Source organism: Cupressus sempervirens, chromosome 3 (assembly GCF_028749045.1).
Source record: "Cupressus sempervirens isolate cs-2001-9-10 chromosome 3, ASM2874904v1, whole genome shotgun sequence".
Taxonomy (NCBI): Eukaryota; Viridiplantae; Streptophyta; class Pinopsida; order Cupressales; family Cupressaceae; genus Cupressus; species Cupressus sempervirens.
In genome coordinates, this window is record NC_143120.1 from 412,366,442 (window position 1) to 412,386,704 (window position 20,263).

The window sequence follows — 20,263 nt, forward strand, 5'->3', positions numbered from 1 at the left end:
GCTAAGCATTCATGATCAGTCAATATGATCATGAATGAATTCCAATTACCCATATCTTGAAAACTTGCATTACTAAAATGTAGGAGAAAAAGTAAAAGGACAACACTACGTAACAACGAAGAAAAATCAATTACGAACTATCTACATGAATTTTTATGAAGTGAAAAACGTACAATGAGAAGAATGAAAATAGTTAAACCCCTCATCTTGTTAGATGACAAACAATCAATTAGGATGATTAATGATCTCAGAGATACCAAGTGAAGAAGGATCTCTTCCGTTTAAATAGCTGATGAGCTCCCTGTCAACAGCCATGGTGGATGCAACCATAGTAGACATTATCCCATGGGCATGATTTTAAATCGAAATCATTATTTATTTTTTTAGGAAAAAGTGGCAAGCCACTATAATATTTTATTAAGACTGATTCAACGAGGTCAACTGGGAAAGAATCAGTGAAGAAAACCCAATATCATCCCTAATATATACATAGATTTATATAGTTTAAGCAAATAATTACAAGGGGTGTATGAACTACCACCCAACGGTGAACCAGAGAGTACCTTGACATTGATTTCTTTGGACTATTCCAAGTACTATCTTCATGACAAACTTATCCAAGCAATTAACACTTATCTTACAAATCTTTCCAATCAGACACAAAACCACCTTCAATTGACCCAAGCCCACCAGAAATAGGTCCCCTGCTAGAACATAACTATGAAGTGCCATGAATCCAATCCAAATTTGAGTTAACCTCATCAATTAAATCCCAAAAATTCTATTCAATCGGCTACACAGGAGCAACATTCAAATCCCTGGAGTTTGAAATGTTAGATTTCTTCTACAAATCAATCATAGCTTGACCCACCATCTTTATTCATTCCACCAAATGAACACCCATAAATCTTGGTTTAGGTGGCAAACCATGTTTTAAATAAATGAAGCTGTCAGTGTCTATAGCAAGTTTAAGCACCTAAAAAGCAACATAAAATTCATGGAAGTGCAGGAGTTGAAAATGTGAGAACAAACCACCAACTAATGCCACTCCATTCCATAAGTCATACTTTTGCAGAGCCAAAATCAATTTGTTATCACCCAAGAAGTGAGGTTGGATTACCTTATGGGCCAAAGCTTGAAGCATTTTAGGAGACTGCAGGAGATCCATAGCATTGGAAAGGAAAATTGAAATGAGCTGAGACAGACAGAAAAATAGAAGTGCCAAAGGATATAAAAATTCTTCACCGATGATATGCCGAATAACTCTTCAAATTGTGAGTGAAGAAATAAAAAATATTTGATCCAATACCTTATCCAAGATAAAACTCGGTAACATAGTTTCCTCCAATGCCATTGGAAAGCATATACGAAAATTTTTTGGCATGATGGAAAAATATTGTTTGTGACACATTCCACAAGCCAGAGCGATATCCCACCTAGAACTCATCTTGTAACACAAACATGAGCACAGATCATAGAATTGAGCTCTTGCATATATTGTACAATTGAAGATGTCATTCCTCAAGCAATAAATTACACAGTGTAACATGATATAAGCCATCTATGTTCCCCCAAAAAAAGTCCTTGAAAGAGCTAGAAAAAGAACTAATGATGAAGCATTTTAATGACTCGAATTTAGCCACATGAGGAAATTGGAACACATAAACAAAAATTAAATTTTGTCAGAGAATAATCAGATTTGAAACACTCAAGATATACTATGCATGTTATGTCATCATAAATGCTTCTAATAAAATCATATGACATTAATGAGCTTTAAATTGTACTATGTTTCCAGGCAACTCGGCACCTAATACATATGACCATGACTCAGCATCTTAAAAATCTACTCTGCTCGGCACATGAAACAATCCTTCTAACCTTGGCACCTTAACTTGGCACCTTATATCATTCTACTTCACTCAGCACCTAAATCAACAATACTCCGCTTCAATTACCAATAGTAATACTGATGCTCGACACCATCTATTCTGGATTTCTCATCATCCACTGTATTTCTTGATTGCTCAGCTCCTATAGAATTACTATGTCACTGAGCACCTATAGAAATCTTGTGTTACACGGCACCTATTAACTTTGCAATGCTCGGCTACTGTTGGATCCTGGGTTACTCGACACATAATAGACTCATCTACTTGGCACCAACTGTAACTTGCTTGGCACTATCTATGACTCGAAACATAATGGGATTCTAGCTCGGCTTCCATTATGTACTCAACATATATGATGAAAATAGGATCAGTTATGTTTTCTAGGTAATTCAGCACTAAATACAATTTTGCTTCACTCAATACCTGATATAATTTTGTTTTACTCAGTGCCAGAACATAGCTTACTTGGCTCCAGAATATAACTAGCTCAACTCGGCACCTAAAGACTTTCTTGGCATCTAAACTCAGCACCTGAAGGATATTAAATATTCTTGGCACCTATTATTTTTCATTTGGCATATATCACATTCAAACTAGAACAGGATCAGCACCTAGACTTAGCACCTTAACTCGACACGTGAAGGATATGAAATAAAGTCAGCATCGGCATATATCACATTCAAATTAGAACATGATCAGCTATGTTTTCTGGACAATTCAGCACCTAATACAATTCTACTTCACTCATCACCTGAACGTATGCATCTAATACTTATCAGTATTACTCCACTACAATTACCTTCTTGAAGAACTCAACAACCAACTGTGTGAATTGACCAACTTGGCACCTGATATACCTCTGCTTTACTTGGCGCAAGAACATAACTTACTTGGCACCAAAATATAACTTGCTCAGTCAATCATTTTTAAAAAATCACAAAATTAATAGTGATGATTTTGGGTGAAATCTAGGAAGATGGGTTGTTTACAATTAAAATAGATTTTGACATCCAAGAGATTAAGCGTAAGTTCCAGAGACCAAAAACATAGGTCAACATGGTGAATATCTATCAATCTATAACTTATAATATAAAGCATGTTAGGGATTCTTTTCTAATAGTGAATAATAAGAACTAGTTAGATTCTTTTTTTTTTTAATATCTCTTTCATCAAGGTATTTTTTATTATGCAAATTGGCTAATTTTATAATATTTTTGGCTATTAATTTGGCTAATAATTTAAGATTTGATATGACCTAAACCACTCTGGTTTTATAAAATTTAATTCTAGAATATTTCAAATTGCTCAATAATTTATTTTATTGAAAAATTTAATCAAATATTTTCCACAATATTCATTACATGATGAAATTTGAGTCACCTAAATATAATATATTATTAGAGAAATTTAATTGAGCTGACCAATAATTATTGATCTTGAGTGAGGATGTTAGGAATAGGAAAAACTATGGAAAGAAATTGGTGATTTACACTAGGGGCTCATCCTTTGCCTCTATAATTTTTACTTACCTCTTCCTTGTTGTGCCTTCTTTACAAATGCCCAACACCCACCAAATACCATGAGGAATGTGGGTGGTAGCTTCTCCATGATCCCACTCCTCAAACCACCCCATCTTCCAAACCCTTAAGAACCTCAAAAAAATAGATAAAAATATGAACAAGGCTCAGATAAATGTTGAAAAATCCAAAATTGAACACCTTGTACATGTTGATTTGGTGGATTCTAAAAAAGATAATGATTATAGCTAAATAAGGTCTCATAGATTGGCTAAGAGTAAGGTGAGGTGGAATAAAATGGTTTGTACAAAGATGGGACCTGAAGAGGAGGACTAAGGGTTGAGGGTGAGTGAAAAAGGGAAAAATGAAGAAGCAAGGAGAAGGAATTTAAGGGAAAATATATTAAGGAGAAGGAGTCGAAAGAGGAAGACATAGTGAATAGAAGACTTCAGATTCAAGCAAGTGAAGTCAAGAAGACTAATTAAGGAGGCCAACCTTGATTCTACCCATGTGTTGGTCAATTTCACTATCAACAGTATTGATTTCACCTAGTACCAAAAAGAAACTAAGGAAAAAGTTTTATCTTAATTTGTTACAAGTCAAGGATATTGTGATGCATAAAGAAAAATGTGTAGGTTGTCAGGTTCTAGTGATTACCATGGAGAGGGCTAGTGGTGATATTGACACCCTAAAGACCCAATGTACTACCCTTGATGAGAGCTTTGATACTCTGATGAGATTTGTTGTGAAGGTGATGCATGTAACAACAACAATGTTGTAATTGTAACAATAAGATAAGGAAGATGAGACATAGAGAGGAAGCTTTGTGAGTTTTTAGCTATAGAGGAAAAGACAAGTAATTAGGCCTTTTATCGTTTGTGTATTGTTCAGGTTGTGTTGTAGATCTTCTTAGAAGACCTACTTGTGAAAACTTTGGACCAGCCATAGTGTTAGAACTTTCTTTATAATACTACTTTTTTATGAACAGGGCTATGAACATAATTAGTATAAAGTTATATAAGTACTTGATCTAGTTATACAGGTCTATTCTTAATAGATTTTCTATTATTTCACTCTTAAGAGCCAATTCCCTTATTTCCATGACTTTAATATCTTTTTTAAAAAATCAATAAAAATAAACTGAGAGGCTATGCATGTTTGTCATTTTTGTAAAATGAAAGCTTTTTAAAAAAAAATTATTTTAGGCATATTGCTATCCGTATTCAACTACAAAACTACAGTGAACGAAATGATAAATAATCCACATTAAAAGAAAATGGCTGCACAATCTATGATCAATAACACTTCGATCTTCTTTGCGGGATTCTCGAATGATCTGAACCATTGGATCTTTAAATATCTGATAAAAGTCTATTTCATGTAATGTCCGCCACTTTATGTCGTCTCAAAGACGTCGGATACAGTCCACATTGCGCAACAATATAGCAGAGAAATGATGTTTCTAATCCAATATTCCATTTATTAGCCGAGAGGCTCTTCAGTCTCATAAGAGACCCCCCAAAACCGTGTAAACATATGAATTTCATGTATTTACCAAAAATAAATAATTGCAGTATCAATTTTATTGGTAAATAAAAGAAAACAAGAAAACACCCAAAAATTGGGTCAGTTACGAATGCTAAGAATTATATAGAGATTCAGTTATGCATTTGGGCATACCGACGGCTGGAGACAGGGAGGGCTTGGTGAAGTGCGAAGATCACACAGGTTCTTCTTAACCACTTTGTAATTTCTTTAAAATTTGAATCTTGCTAAGCAAATGTTGTGGATGTTATAGTAGCGATCATCCAGAAGACCGCAATTTCATTGGAACAATGCAGAAACATGTTGAATAGGATTAGGTTTTACAGGAAAATATATAAAATTGCCAAAGCAAACTAAGTTATAATTAGAGTTTTTGAAGCAAATGAAACAATGAAAAAAAACGAATTTTATTCTTCTTTCATTCATAGATCAGAGTATCAATGAATGAAAAGTTGATTACATTGTGATACCCTAGAAATTTTTAACCAGCCTCCTCTTTAACTTGATCCTGCGGTGATTTTGGAGACCTCACTCTGTTAAAACCATCCACTTTCAATTTTCTTGAAAAGACATTAAATCATATTTTGATCTGTTACTTAACTATAGCATTCTTGGATAATAAATTAAAAACTTGATAAAGGATTTTCTCCCAAGATACGTCACTGCAACTTTTTGCTTACCATTTCTGTATCATAACAGACAAAGAAAACCCAAAATCGCTATTCATGACAGAGACCTGATGAAATGATGACATTGTTGCTTTTTGGTATTTGCAGAAGCATCAACTTACAATATGACATTAAACCCCATTCTAACCATTGCGCCCAACAGAGCGGACAATCATGACATCACTGCAGAATGTGGACTGTGAGTTGAAATGCACAGATATGATCCAAGTCATGATCATGGGTATCTCATTCATTATCATAAAATCTACAGTAAAAAGTGCTTTAAAGAAGGTATTTTGAATAACTTTGTGATACCCAACAAAAGTATTATACGTAACCTTCAGTTGGATACACACAATTAACCCACATAAATATATATTAGATATATAAATGTGTATAAATATGTATAAATATATCATGTTACTGGTACAGTATGCGTCTGAGAAGCTGAATCGTCTTGGTTGGCTGGCTGAGATGGGGCAGATAACGCTCTGTGTCAAGAATTTCAAGAGAACTTTTTCCGCCTAGATTTTTTTGCACATAAAGTGCAACAGAAAGAGGAACTGCCATGTCTTTGCTGGTCTGAACAACACAGCAGCGAACCTTAACTTGCTTCAGAATGTCTCTCATGTCACTCCTAAACACGGTGTAGCAAACATGGAGAGCAATAACAAGCCTCACATTGAAAAGTGTTCAGCTGAAGTCTCTGACTGCAGCAGGCACATCTACTCCAACAAGAAGTGGGGCAAACCCTTCCACCCATGCGTCGTAATTGGCTCGCATGGCTTCAAATACTTTGTCTATGTCTTTGCTCTCAAACCCACCTTGGTATTCATTCTTATTTATATATCTGAACACACAAGTTGAGTGAGTAAAACATGTACAATTTCATGCTTCAACAAAAAAATTACAACTGATATTGATTGCATGGAGTTGAGAAAACAGCAACTAACTAAAGATTTCATTTGTAAAGATTTCATGAGAATGATAGTTCAAATTATCAAGAAAGCATGTTATTAGAAAGTATTAGTATTGGGTTACAAATAGAATGTATGTAGTTAGGGAGGAAATTATGTAGTTAAGTGTGTTAGAGTCGAACTAGTACTGCAATGGGTGACTTCAAACCATTTATTCTCATGAAAGATAAGTTCTAGCAAAACCACTTACTCATAAAATATGAATCAATGAATTTAGCACAAAAATCTACACGAATATCATAAGTATGAGAAGTTTCAGCTTTTCCAATTTATAATGTTTAAGAATAGAATTTAGATTCAAATTGTGAATACATTATACAACATCAAACTTCATTTGAAGGTAGGAAAACTTAATCTTTTCCAGTTTTCATTTTAATGACCTTTCTCTATTGTCAATACTTTTGTTTAAAATGCTTTCAAATATTAGTTAGTTCAAAATTTAAAAAAAAATCGTTCTTCTTTCATTCATAGATTAGAATATTAATTCATTATATTCACATTGTTAGCCGATGTAAAATTCATAACCATTTTAGAGTAACTTAGAGTCTTAAAACACTAAAGCAATATAGACATTGTTCAGAAGAGAAAAAAGAGTTGAATTATCTACAATTATAATCATAAAATCAAATCTTAACTATTTCAACTTAAAAATAATAATAATCGTGACAATTCATATTTACTATTAGATTAATTTATTTAACTATTTTTTAAGATAATAAAAATTAATTAATATATTTATTAAAATATTTAAATTATGAAAGGTGAAAATTGAGTTTTTGTAAAGAAGAACTTACTATAAAAAATGATGTTATAAAAAATGATGTTTTAATATTTGGCTTAGTTAGAGCTATGGTTGACTTAGGGGTAATGTTCCTTATGAATTTCTAATAGTTTGAGATATTATTACATGTAATTTAACCGCGTCTATCGACAAGTGTCATTTCGACTTAATCAAGTTAATTTTTAAAACCATTAAACTAAACAATATTTAGGCATAATATATTTATACTATTCCAAGTTAAATTTATATTTAAAATATAAATATATGAAATAGGTACTTATATACTCTTAACTTAGAGCCACCTTCACAAATACACAAATAAATAAATATAGTTTTGGAATTATTTTTGAGAGGTTTAGAAATACGTGTTTTATTTTTCATTTTTATGTTTTCTATTCAATTTCATATTTTATTTTTCAATTAGATTTTTCTATTTAACTATTTTTTAAGATAGTAAAAATTTATAAATCTATTTACTAGAGTATTTAAATTCAGAAAAGTCAAAATTAATTCATAGTATCAAAAATTATCTTTATTGAGACTAAAAGGAAGATAATGTTTTACGTTAGAGAAATGTAATTAATGACATTAATGACGGATTAATTTGTACTACAATTAGCCACCAATTTTATTGAATACTTAAAAGCTTTTCTATTTGAAACATTTATGTACAACATTTTGTTTAGTTTATGAATGAAAATGTAGAATTTCTTTGAATTTTTTTTATGAAAATGGCTCAATTTGAACAATATCCAATGTTCAACTAGAAAAATGCACATTTGATATTTTCAATGACAAAGATAAAAATATCTATTGTTCCACATTTTTTATAAATTTGAAGGGATTGTTAAATATGAAGTAGGAACATTCTATTTTTTTTAAATTAACATACTTTATCAATAAAAGAAACAAAACATATTTTAATTTATATGTTTAATTTTACATTGTAGCTATGCCACCAAGACGTATAAAATTTCAGTTTGAGGAGGAGCGAAGACAATAAAAAAGGGATTATCAAAGAGAATATAGGCGAAGGCGAAAAGAACAAATGTATGATTCAGAAAATGGGTCAAAACATTTTTTGCATAATGAAGATGAAACAACAATATCTGCTAGAAAGAGAACAAAAATGATGGATTGTGACATAAAAAATCAAAATATAGTTCAAGGGAATACAAACAATTTAGATATTCTAGCTTGCTCTAATCAATATACACCAATTCAATTTGAAAATGAACCTCAATTTTCAAATAGATCTCTGAATTTGCATTCTTTAGAGAATGAGATGGATAATAGGTTTGAGTGTCACATGGAATGTAGGCCAAGTCAACAACCACAAATTGATGAAATAAATAGAGAAAAAAAACACATTAAGTATATTTCAGAAGAAAAGGAGCATAATTGTAGAGAAAGACAAGAAAAAATTACAAATGGATTAGATACTACAAACATGATGGATGCGAATGTCCACATAACAAAATCTCAACTAGATCCAGATCAAAGACAAATTGTAACAACAGTTAATGAAAATACTATTGGAGAAAATTCAATCCATCAATCTATCCAAGATAGAAGAAAATATATGAGAGAATATCAAAGAGAATATAGAAAAAGACAAAGGAACCAAATAAATGATATTGAACGAGAAAATCAACGTATCAAGCGCAACCAAGAAGATAGTCAAAGAAATGTTAGAAGAAAAACTGAAAGAATGATAGAAGAACTAAAAGTCCAAAATAATAATCTAACAAATACATCAAGGGTTGAACTTGATCATAATGAATCAAGTGGTGTTGAGTCACTCATTCCTTAACAAAATGACACCAATTGTTGCGGTGTTCAAACTCAAGATAATGTTAATACAAATTTTGTAAATAGTTATCAAAATCTTCAAGTACTATTTTGACATCACTTGGATAGTTTGGTTCAACGATCAATGTGTTATATGTGTCAGGAGTGTTATCTTGGCATTAAAGTTCGTCGCACAGAAGAAGGTCCAATATGTTCTAGATGTCAGCAAGAAAAAGAAAACAATCGATTCTCTGCAGAAAATAATATGGATCCAGGATCACAGCCACCTAAACTTGCAAATTTAACACAAGTGGAAGAAATGTTGATTGCATGTGTTAGTCCAATTTTGCCGGTAACACATGCAATAGGTGGGAAATATAAATATAAGGGGCACACAATAAGCTTCCCTCAGAATATTGAGTACATATATAAAAGTCTTCCACGTCCAGTAAAAGAGTTACCAATAATAATTGTTCGAAAGAAAGATCAATGTGGTACAAATTATGATTTTACAGTTAACAGGGATCGTGTATATTGTGCCCTAAAGTATAAAATTGAAAATGATAAATTTTATTCAGATGTTCAAGTGGATGCTCATGCATTAGATGATATTGAAAGGAATTGTGATTTTAATATATTTAAACAAATTAAAATTGTTCACGTTGAAGTTGAGAGTGAGTCAAATGAATTAATCTATGTACAATCTGAAATGGATGATGAAGAAAATAGTAACCTAGATCATTCATCTTCAATGGCAACAAGGTCAGAAAACTTGCAAAGGGAAATGGAATTCATACAAGCATGGATAAATAACCCCAATATAGATGCTTTAAGGTTAATTGATTGGGCATCAATAGGTGCATCTCTAGTAAATGAATATGTTATGCCAGGTTTGTTGGACATGGCCTTTCCTACATTATTTCCCACTGGACAATGTGATTGGTTGGATCCATGTGTATGAAGAATATACCTCCATGAATATGTGAAGCATCTTTTCCGATATAGGGATCACCAATTTGGAAAACACCCCAGGTTTAGATACTATATGATGAACATGATACAGAGGCACCGAGCACAGAATTCAAGTACAGTTTTTGCCAAAAGAAATATTCAAGATCTACCAATAACCATAGATGAGTTACGTCAGCATATGGAAGATGTACCAAACACAAAATTGGCTGACAACTTAATGTGTTTTGGTACAACATTACAAGGGACCAAGTCATATTGGAAAAAAAGTGAAGGAGAACTGTATGATCTCCTTAAACAACTAGGAACTCCAAAGATTTTCTTCACACTTAGTGCAGCTAATTTATATTGGCCAGATCTACATGCACTAATGCCTGGAACTTCACCTACAGACCCTAGAGAGGCTAAAAAATGGAGAACACAAAATGTTATCAACTACCCTCATATTGTGGCTCACTACATGTACCTTAGGCACACAATGTTTCGAAAAGAGATTTTAGAGAAAGGATTGAATGTGAAAGACTTTTGGTCCAGATATGAATGGCAACATAGGGGCTCTCCACATGTACATGGGTTTTTATGGCTTCATGGTGCTCCAAATATGGATTCATTAGATTGGCATAATGAAGAACAAGTAAAACATGCTGAAAATTATTTTCATCGTATTGTTCATGCGTGGAATCCACGGGCATGTGTTAGTGCACACAATATGCAGGTATTTTTAATAATTCTCATTCTAATTTTTATATTTTAAATCTATATGTTAAAATATTTATTTGTTTTCAGGCATTTCAAAATTTTGTACAACATCCATGTTTGAGAAACACAAGACAACTCTTAGAAATGAATGTTGATCAAGATTATGATGAAATTTTAAATACTATTCAAAGCCATACAATTTGTAAAGAGGGTGCGTGTCTCTAGAAAGAAAAGGGCAAAATGACTTGCAGGTAATAAAAATATATATATTTTTGTTTAGCTTAAATTTTTTTATTTAAAGCCGAATTATTGATCTATAGCTATTTCAAAATAAATTTTAGGTACAATGCTCCTTGGCCTCTAAATATAAATGGTTCAAAACTATACGAAGATGGTGAAAGTAGAGAAAAAAAAATTAAGCCTATGCGAAATGATGAAAGAGTTAACTCTCACAATCGTTATATATTGCAATTATGGAGAGCCAATATAGATTGGCAGCCAGTTCTGTTAGCACATGCTGTAATTAGATACATTGCAAAGTATGCATCAAAAGCAAAGAAAAGCTTAGAGACATACCATCAAATGTTGATGCGTCTAGAAAATAATTAAAATCCTGAAGATTTTGCTTCCAAAGTGTACAAATTTTTTTTAACAGAAACAATCATTGAAAGAGATATTGGTGCTCAGGATACATGTCACATGCTCCTTGAACTTCCTTTGGTTGAATGCAGTAGACGCTTTGTTAACCTTAATGTTTCACATAAAATATTTAAACCTGTTAACAAAAATAATGAGGATGGCTCTGAAGGAAAGGCAGAATCATTTATAGATGCATATAGAAGTAGGCCTTCATCTATGGAAACTATCTCTTTGATTGATGCATCAAAATGTTGGATATATAATAAAAATAGGAAAAAAGATAACAAATGGCAGCGTAGACAGAAGTTTGCAATTGTGAGGGTGTATCCAAGATTTTTTTCAATTCCATCATGTGTGTTAGATAAGTTTGTTGATTTCTACTTTACAAAATTATTGTTATATAAACCATTTCATGAAATTGTAGTAGATATTGGTGAAGATAGTAATGCAATAATTTCAAATTGGGAGTCACTGAATTAGGATCCCTAGCATGTAGAACGAAGAATAGATGTAGAAGATAATGATTGCATTACTGAATTAGAAAGTGAAACTAATGAAATTGGTCTAGGTAACATTACAGAGCATGAATGGGAAATCATTTCATGGTTACATCATGGTCAAACAATGGAAATTTCAGAAATTGATATGGTAGGAAGAAGGGATATTGATAAGTAATTTAATTGGTCGAATCAGTACAAGTCCGATCAATATACTATAGAGGCTATCAATTTTATTTGTAGAATGAGAGTAAGTGGACGTATTATAAATTCTCAATGTCAACAACAAGTCAATAGCGACAATTTGGGTGAAAAACAAAAAAAGGAATTTGACATTATTATGACACACTACAATGGGGGTAAAAATGTAACACCATTACATATGATAGTTCAAGGTACAACAGGGACTGGAAAGTCATATTTGATTGGTGCCATCAATAAATATCTCAATCAAGTAGAACTACCTCATCATTGTCCACTTTTGCTATTAGCACTGACAGGAGTAGCTGCATACAACATAGGTGGATCAACAATACATTCAAAGTTAAAAGTTCTAGTAAATGATTTTTATCAGTTAGAAGGAACACGTTTGACAAGTTTTCAAGAAGAAATGAGCCATGTAAGATATATATTGATAGATGAAATGAGCTTTATTGGAGAAAATTTGCTTGAAAGTATTGACTCCCGGCTTCGTCAAGCATTTCCTCAAAATGCAGATGTTAACTTTGTAGGTTAGATTTTATTTTCAAATAGGATTCATTAATTAGTAAAAATGATTTTCTAATCTTTATATAATTTTAAATAAATTATTATTTCATTGAGTTATTTTCAAATATTTGTTTTATTTGTAGGAATTTTAGTGATTTTAGTTGGTGACCTCGGATAGCTCCCTCCAATGAGAGACAAAGTTGCATATGACAGTAGGAAGCACGCAAAGATCTTATGGAAAGAATTTAAAATTGTAGTCACATTGGAAAAGGTTTATAGACAAAATGGAGACGATTTGGAACAAACAAAATTTCGTCAATTGTTAACAAATCTTAGAGATGCTAAACCAACAATTGATGATTGGAGATTACTAATGTCACGAGAAAAAAGTAACATTTTACCAAGCATAAATGCCAATTTTGATAATAATGTTCACCTATTTTCCACCAATGAGAATGTTTGCAATCATAATCGATATAAATTGCATTCTCTTAAAGAACCCGTCGCACGTGTTATTGCTACAAAACTATCAGATTTTGGTATTGTTGATGGCAATTCAAGTGATGAACTTGATATGGAATTGTTAATTTCAAAGCATGCAAGAGTTATGTTGACTTCTAATTTATGGATTGAAGCAAGTCTTGTAAATGGTGCTTTGGGTTATGTTGAGGAAATTGTCTATAGGCCAGGACGAGCGCCACTTGAACTACCATTGTATAGCATGGTGAAATTTGACAACTACTCTGGATTTCCATTCAATAATGCAGATTCCAAAATAGTACCTATTTGTGATGTACAAAGAGGTTCTACTTCTCAAATACCTTTGAGGTTGGCTTGGGCATTAACAATACACAAATCTCAAGGATTGACACTTGAAAAGGCAACAATTGATATAGGACCAACTAAAAGAATAGGTTTGACATTTGTGGCAATATCTCGTATAAAGTCACTACAAGGTTTGAGGACAATGCCACCATTTTCTTATGACCGTTATGAAAAAATGAAAAAGGGGAAACAACTAGAAAAAAGAAAAGCTGAAGAAAGAAGACTTCAATTATTAGAAGTAAATTTACAGTATAGTTAGTATTTTATCAAATGCATATGAAAAAATATTTTTAATGCACCCGATTGTAAATAAATATATTTAGTTTACCTTGTGGAAGCTCATCATTCTCAATTAAAATTGTATAAATTTTTCCATAAGTTTTCTTTAGATTATTATGTTAAGTGACTTAAAGTTAAATGTACACATGATATTTGTTTAAAATGATATCATTGGATCTAAAATTTTCTCTGAAAGAAATAACTGAATACTATTGATGTTTATTATTCTCATTTTGCAATATGGTATTTTGATCAATAAATATATTTTTAGTGACTATGTATCGAGGGTCAAAGCTATATGTACCCATCATATTTATTGTTAATGATTGCATCTATGTTTTATCTCTATTATTATTATTTCTTCTTAGACTATTGTTTGGCTTCAATTTGAAACATGTATGTGTTTTTTTTATATGTCATGATTACTAATTTTAATAGTTGATAATAGTGTTGAAGATATATAATTTTTTTATTGAACTCAAAAATAATCATATTATTGTTGATAATAAATATTTATAATCTTTAGAATTAACTTTCGTAATGAAGATATTTGTTAATGAAGAGGAAGATGTGGTTATAAGGGGAGAGAAAAAGATGAAGTACAAACAAAGGAGCAAGATGAGACATATTTTTTAACTACCTATAATATTAAGCCAAGTTAAAAAACTAAATCTACATATGATACACCAATAAAATAAAATTAAACATTATTGTTCACTAAATGATTAATCTAATATAAAATGGTACATTAAGTTGAAGACTTATATCATGATAATTTTTTCCCTTAAGTCTACATATGAAACACTAATGCTAAATTAAAAATCTAATTTTTAATGAGATATCAAAACCTAAAGTCTATTTGAAGCTAATTTGAGCTCTACAACTAACTAAATGGTAAATGCAAGCCTAAATTAAATATATAATTTCAAATAGATATTTCAATTGTATTATTATACACAAAAGAAGTAAAAACCTTTGAAAAATTAGACATTAAATGTACCCATTACATAATCTTCACAGAAAGTAAAATCATCATTCGAATTATAGCATTTAAAAAACCCTATGGAAGTCAACCCTGATAGTGACTAAATGCCCACCCAAATTGACTCATCATAACTTTAAATTTAATAAATCACTAAACAATAATGAGCCCTAACCTAAGACTAAATTAAATTGAACCCTAGCCTTAACACTAAATTGATTTGGGTTAATTTGGACTCTAGCTCTAATGCTAAATAAACTCAAACATACACAAAATGAAATCAAATTATAATCATAAACTAAATGTATTATGACCTTAAAAATTAATTCAACCCATATTACTAAACATAACTAAAACATACCTTTTCTACTAAACCAAATTAAATGACAATACAAAACTAAAATGAAAGATAACCCTAACCCCAATTGAATAAAAAGACATATTGAGTGCTAGCCCATACCTTCAATTAGGTTAAATTCTTAATCTAAAACATAATTTTTATTCTATATATAACCCTAACCCTAAAACTAAATCAAAATGAGCCATAACCCAACATTTAACTAAAATATAATCTTAATATTAAAGAAAAAATCTTATTTCAACCTAACCATATAAACCAAACTAAAAAGAAAAATTAAGTAAACCTTGTCCCTAAACCAAATAGAAGCTCAATCCTACTCAAATTGGCCATTTTTAATATTGAACAAAACAACCCCATCCCCAACCCTATATTAAATTAGACCCATTTTTCCAATTAAGAATTAATTGTATTAGAAAAGTAAATATATAATTAAAATTGTATACAAATCTAAATCTATATTAGAGAATTAATATACTAATATAACAATATATAATAAATAATAAATATTAGAATTTTATTCACAAAACTTCCCCTCCTGATGCTACTAGCTATATATATTTATATAATATATATAGATAAATCCTAGAGATATCGAGGCTTTAATTTATCTATATATCACCTTAAAAAATTAAAGCTTGGATATCTCTCGGCTTTATCTATATATATTATATAAATATATATATAGCTAGTGTTAGGTTTAGACATAAAATTACATTTACGGATGAAGTATTATTTTTGAAATCTCTGTGTATGAATTATTAGGGTATGTGGTATATTTCAAAATAATTATCTTTCTTATTTTAAATTAAAAATGTGTAAAACATATAGTACATAAAGTAGGCACATTATTATTAAGATTCTTAAATCGATATTTCTGTCTTATTATAATGTGTAAAACAGATAGTAAAGTAGGCACATCATTATTAAGATTCTTAAATTGACATTTTAAATTAGGTCATGTGATTTGTGACTACGTGTCCGCTATGGCTGCATTCACCATGGTGATTGTGGAAACTCACCACCCATTTAAATGGAGGAGAGCTTCCTTCACTCAGTATCTCTTCAAATAATTCAGCTTGCTTGTTTGTTGTCTTCGAACAAGATGAGGGCTTTTATGAGTTTCATTCTTCTCATTGTATGTATTTTTAAAAAAATTCATAAATGATCTTCATTAGTTTTGCATTTAGTTAATTCTATGTTGGTTTGTAGAAGTAATAATATAAGGTTTTTAGCTGTTGATAATTAGGGTTTAGTTTAGGATAATTAGAGTTCGTTCAGGATCAGTTAATATAGGAAGGTTAAAAACTAGTGTCGTTCTTTTGATATATGTTTATTTCATAAAAGATCAATTCTTTTATGATCAGTTCAGTTAATTTGTGACGGTCTTAATTAGTTTCAATCTTTTTTATTAGTTTATAGAAATATATAGCAATTTCTTGTGTATAAATGATTTTATATCTCTTTGTAAGTTTTTAAGATGTTCATTATTGTACTTGCCGTAGGCTAGTACTATTGCATTCACTTCACAAGATTATTCAATTATTTTGGAATTATTAAAATATATTTAAACTTTTGTTATTCATTTATAAGTTTTATATTTTATAGAAATTATATGATTGGTTGATTTAGTTTTGCATTATAGGAGTTCTTTTTTCAGAGGTTCTCCATATTGCAATATTTTTCACTAAAATTTATGATATAAAATATTGAATTAATATGATTATTACGTATTCACTACATTTAACCTTTACCAAATAATAACAATATTCAAATTTGGATATTTACTTTCTTTTAACATACTCTTTATTTCTCATCTTAAATTCGAAAACACCTTATACTATAATTATATTGTACTATATTCCTAATCATATTTAAAAAGTCAAAATATTCAAATAAAAATTAAATGCAAAATCTTATCAACCTAAATGGTTTTCACTTCCAAAAGTATGTTTTGGATTTGAATTTTTTAACTATTCAAATGCTTTGTATGACTAAATATATTAAATTATCTATTGTAATATGAGAACTATATTATTTATTTAGTTTCTAAATCATATCACTATTCTTTTGAATTTTCCCAAAACTTAATATCAAAATCACAACCAAGATGAAGGTTAAGGAGGTTACAAAATATGAAATAAAAAATCCCGAAGTAAGAGATATTAGAATGATGTCAACTAATCAAATGCTTTATTTTTTAGAGATGTATAATTCACACGTTGAAAAAAATTCAAATGATTGTACTCAGTAAGGTCTATTCATTTTTTAAAAATCTCCATAATTTGAATTTTTGAATTATACTATAGTTGTATTTGAACAATAATATAAATTAAATATTTACTACACAATTGATAATTATTTATTAAATTATATAACTATATTTTATAAAACTATATGACTATATATCTCTATTAAAAACTATTAAAAAAAAATTGTTAACAAATGACATTATTTTTAAAATTTTACTTTGAAATTTTTGAAATTATTATCTAACCTAAATATTTCAGAATTACCAAGCATTCACTATTTAACAAAATAAAAAATAACAAAAAATTATTTGTATGATGAGTGTAATTGACATAATACAAGACAAATTTTCACATATAAAAAAACATTACCATGTAAATTATTATTTTTATTAAGTTTTAATTTATTTAATTTAAATTAAAATTAACATGATATGCAAAATTGTTGTATTTTCTACAATATAATTTGACTATACAACTACTTTTTCTCTCTGAATAAATCCTTCTATAACAATATATTATTCTAATGATAATTCTTCTAATGACAATTATGATAATTATTCTAATGACTATGTGGCACTTGTTAGAATTAGTTCATAATCAATTAATCTATAAAGAATAACAAGTTTAGTTCTTCTTAGTATATATTTATTTCATAAAAGATAAATTCATTTATGATTAGCTAGTTTGTGAAGATTCTAGTTAGTTTCATGGTTGCTCATTACTTTATAGAACTATTCAATAGTTTCCTATGTTTAAATAATTTTATATTAGTTTTAAATTAGTAATAATGCAAGTTTTCAAGATGTTCATATTTAAAATTCATTCCTTCTTTTCAGTATATGATTATTTAATAGAAAATAAATTCATTTATAATCAGCTAATTTTTATAGACATATTTAATAATTCTTACATTTAAATAATTTATATTAAATTTTAAGTAGTAACAATATAAGTTTTTTAGATGATCATAATTAGAATTTATCTATGAAAATACAATCTATGAAGATTAATTAATTTTGGTAATGTCGTACTCTTGTAATACATTTTTAGTTTAAATTCAAATAATTTTGAAATTTTATTCTAAAATCAATACATTGTGCATAGTTAGATGCAAAAATTTTAACTGAATAATTTCTAAATAATTTCTATGAATCATTTCAACTCTTATATGAGCCCTATTTCATAAATGATAGTTTTTAAGAATTATATTTTTAATAATGTGATTTATATCATTTTAACTCAGAAACATGTTACTTTTATAAATAAAATAAAATTTAATATTGTATTTTTATATTATAATTTACAAATTAACTTTTTATTCAAATATAAATTATATATACTTATATTATAGAATCTTTTGAGAAATTATATATATATATATATATATATATAATTTAGTCATTATATGTCATTGTTGCATAAAATATCATATAAATAATCTAAAATTAATTTTATTAACTTGTAAATTTATTGAAATATTTAATAATTTAATAATATTGAATATTTTTCACAATTTATTTGTGATGTAATTTATTTTTTTCGATTGGATTGTGCGTATTTTTTTATCATCAACGTCACACTCTATTCATCCATCCATCATTAGGATGATAGAATGCAAGAATGAACAAGTAAGATATATAGTGATTTGAAACATGTAAAAAAGCACACAATAGAATCTAGAGAAACAAAAATTACATATATAATAATTTGTTATAATTTTTTATATTTGAATATTTTTTTTTTAAAATGAAAAAGCATAAGTTTTTAAGATTTTAAAAAAAAAAATAACAAAAGGTAAGATAGTTTTTAAGAGATCTCTTTAAGATATTTACCCTATAATTTTGTACTATCCTTCCTACAAATTTGTACCATCCTCCCTGCAAATTGCACTATTAACTAAATTTCAAATTTATATTCAATGTTTCAAATTACACATTGAGATCTATCTATCAAGAGATGAAAAAGATGAAAAGAACAAATAAGATATACTATGGAATACCAATCAAATATAAAGAAAGGGAAAGGTAGGCATAACTTGTATTTGTTAAAAAAGAGGCACAGAGAATATAAAATCAAAGGTCACTCACTTTTTCTCTTGTATTTGTTAGATGGTTTGCAAGAGTATGTCCTTTTTGTTCTTGTACCTAATTTCCGTAGTGGGAGGGAGTTTTGTTTGATCCTATCTGGTCAGCGTAAACATTGCACTAAGGCTTGATTCTTATTGATCCAATTTGGGTGACTTAAACATGATACACTAAGACTTGATTCTTAGACTAAAAATAATAAATAGTCAAAACTGACCTATTGTTATAAGCTAAAATTTGTTCTGATGTCCAAAATATATATGATGTAAATATATAAAAGTTTGTACACAGTCGAATCATTCTATCCGATAAATTGTTTATTCTTGCTATGCCTATGAGTTCTGAGTTTTTGTTTTTTTTTTGGATTTGACAGATAGTATTGGTAACCGAAGCCGCCACTTTGCATGGCAAGCTCGTATCACCAACCCTAACATACTGGAACGAGAAGCTGCCCATGACGGCCATGCCAGAAACTCTGAAACAAGTCATCTCAGCCGAGGACGAAAAGGTGGCGGTGAACGTAGGCAAGGGAGGAGTGAACGTGAACGTCGGCAACGATAGAGTACGCTCACCCCCATGTTGTGTTTCTGTGAAGCCTCCCACAAAAGGCGGCGGCGGCGGGGTGTCCGTAAGCACACCAGGCAGAGGCGTCGGAGTACACGTGAGCACAAAATCTCCATTCGACTACAACTACGCCGCAGACGCACAGCAGCTCTCCGACCCGTCGCTGTCGATGTTCATGCTAGAGAAAAAACTTGCATGGCGGAACCAAAGTATCTCTGCGTCTCGTGCAGGTGAAC

The 20,263-nt window shown here is 29.8% G+C and overlaps 1 pseudogene; it reads right to left on the reverse strand.

The window, feature by feature from the left end:
• Positions 1-6,042: 6,042 nt before the first annotated feature.
• LOC149566763 (strigolactone esterase D14 pseudogene) lies at positions 6,043-6,840 on the reverse strand (annotated as a pseudogene).
• Positions 6,841-20,263: the final 13,423 nt, after the last annotated feature.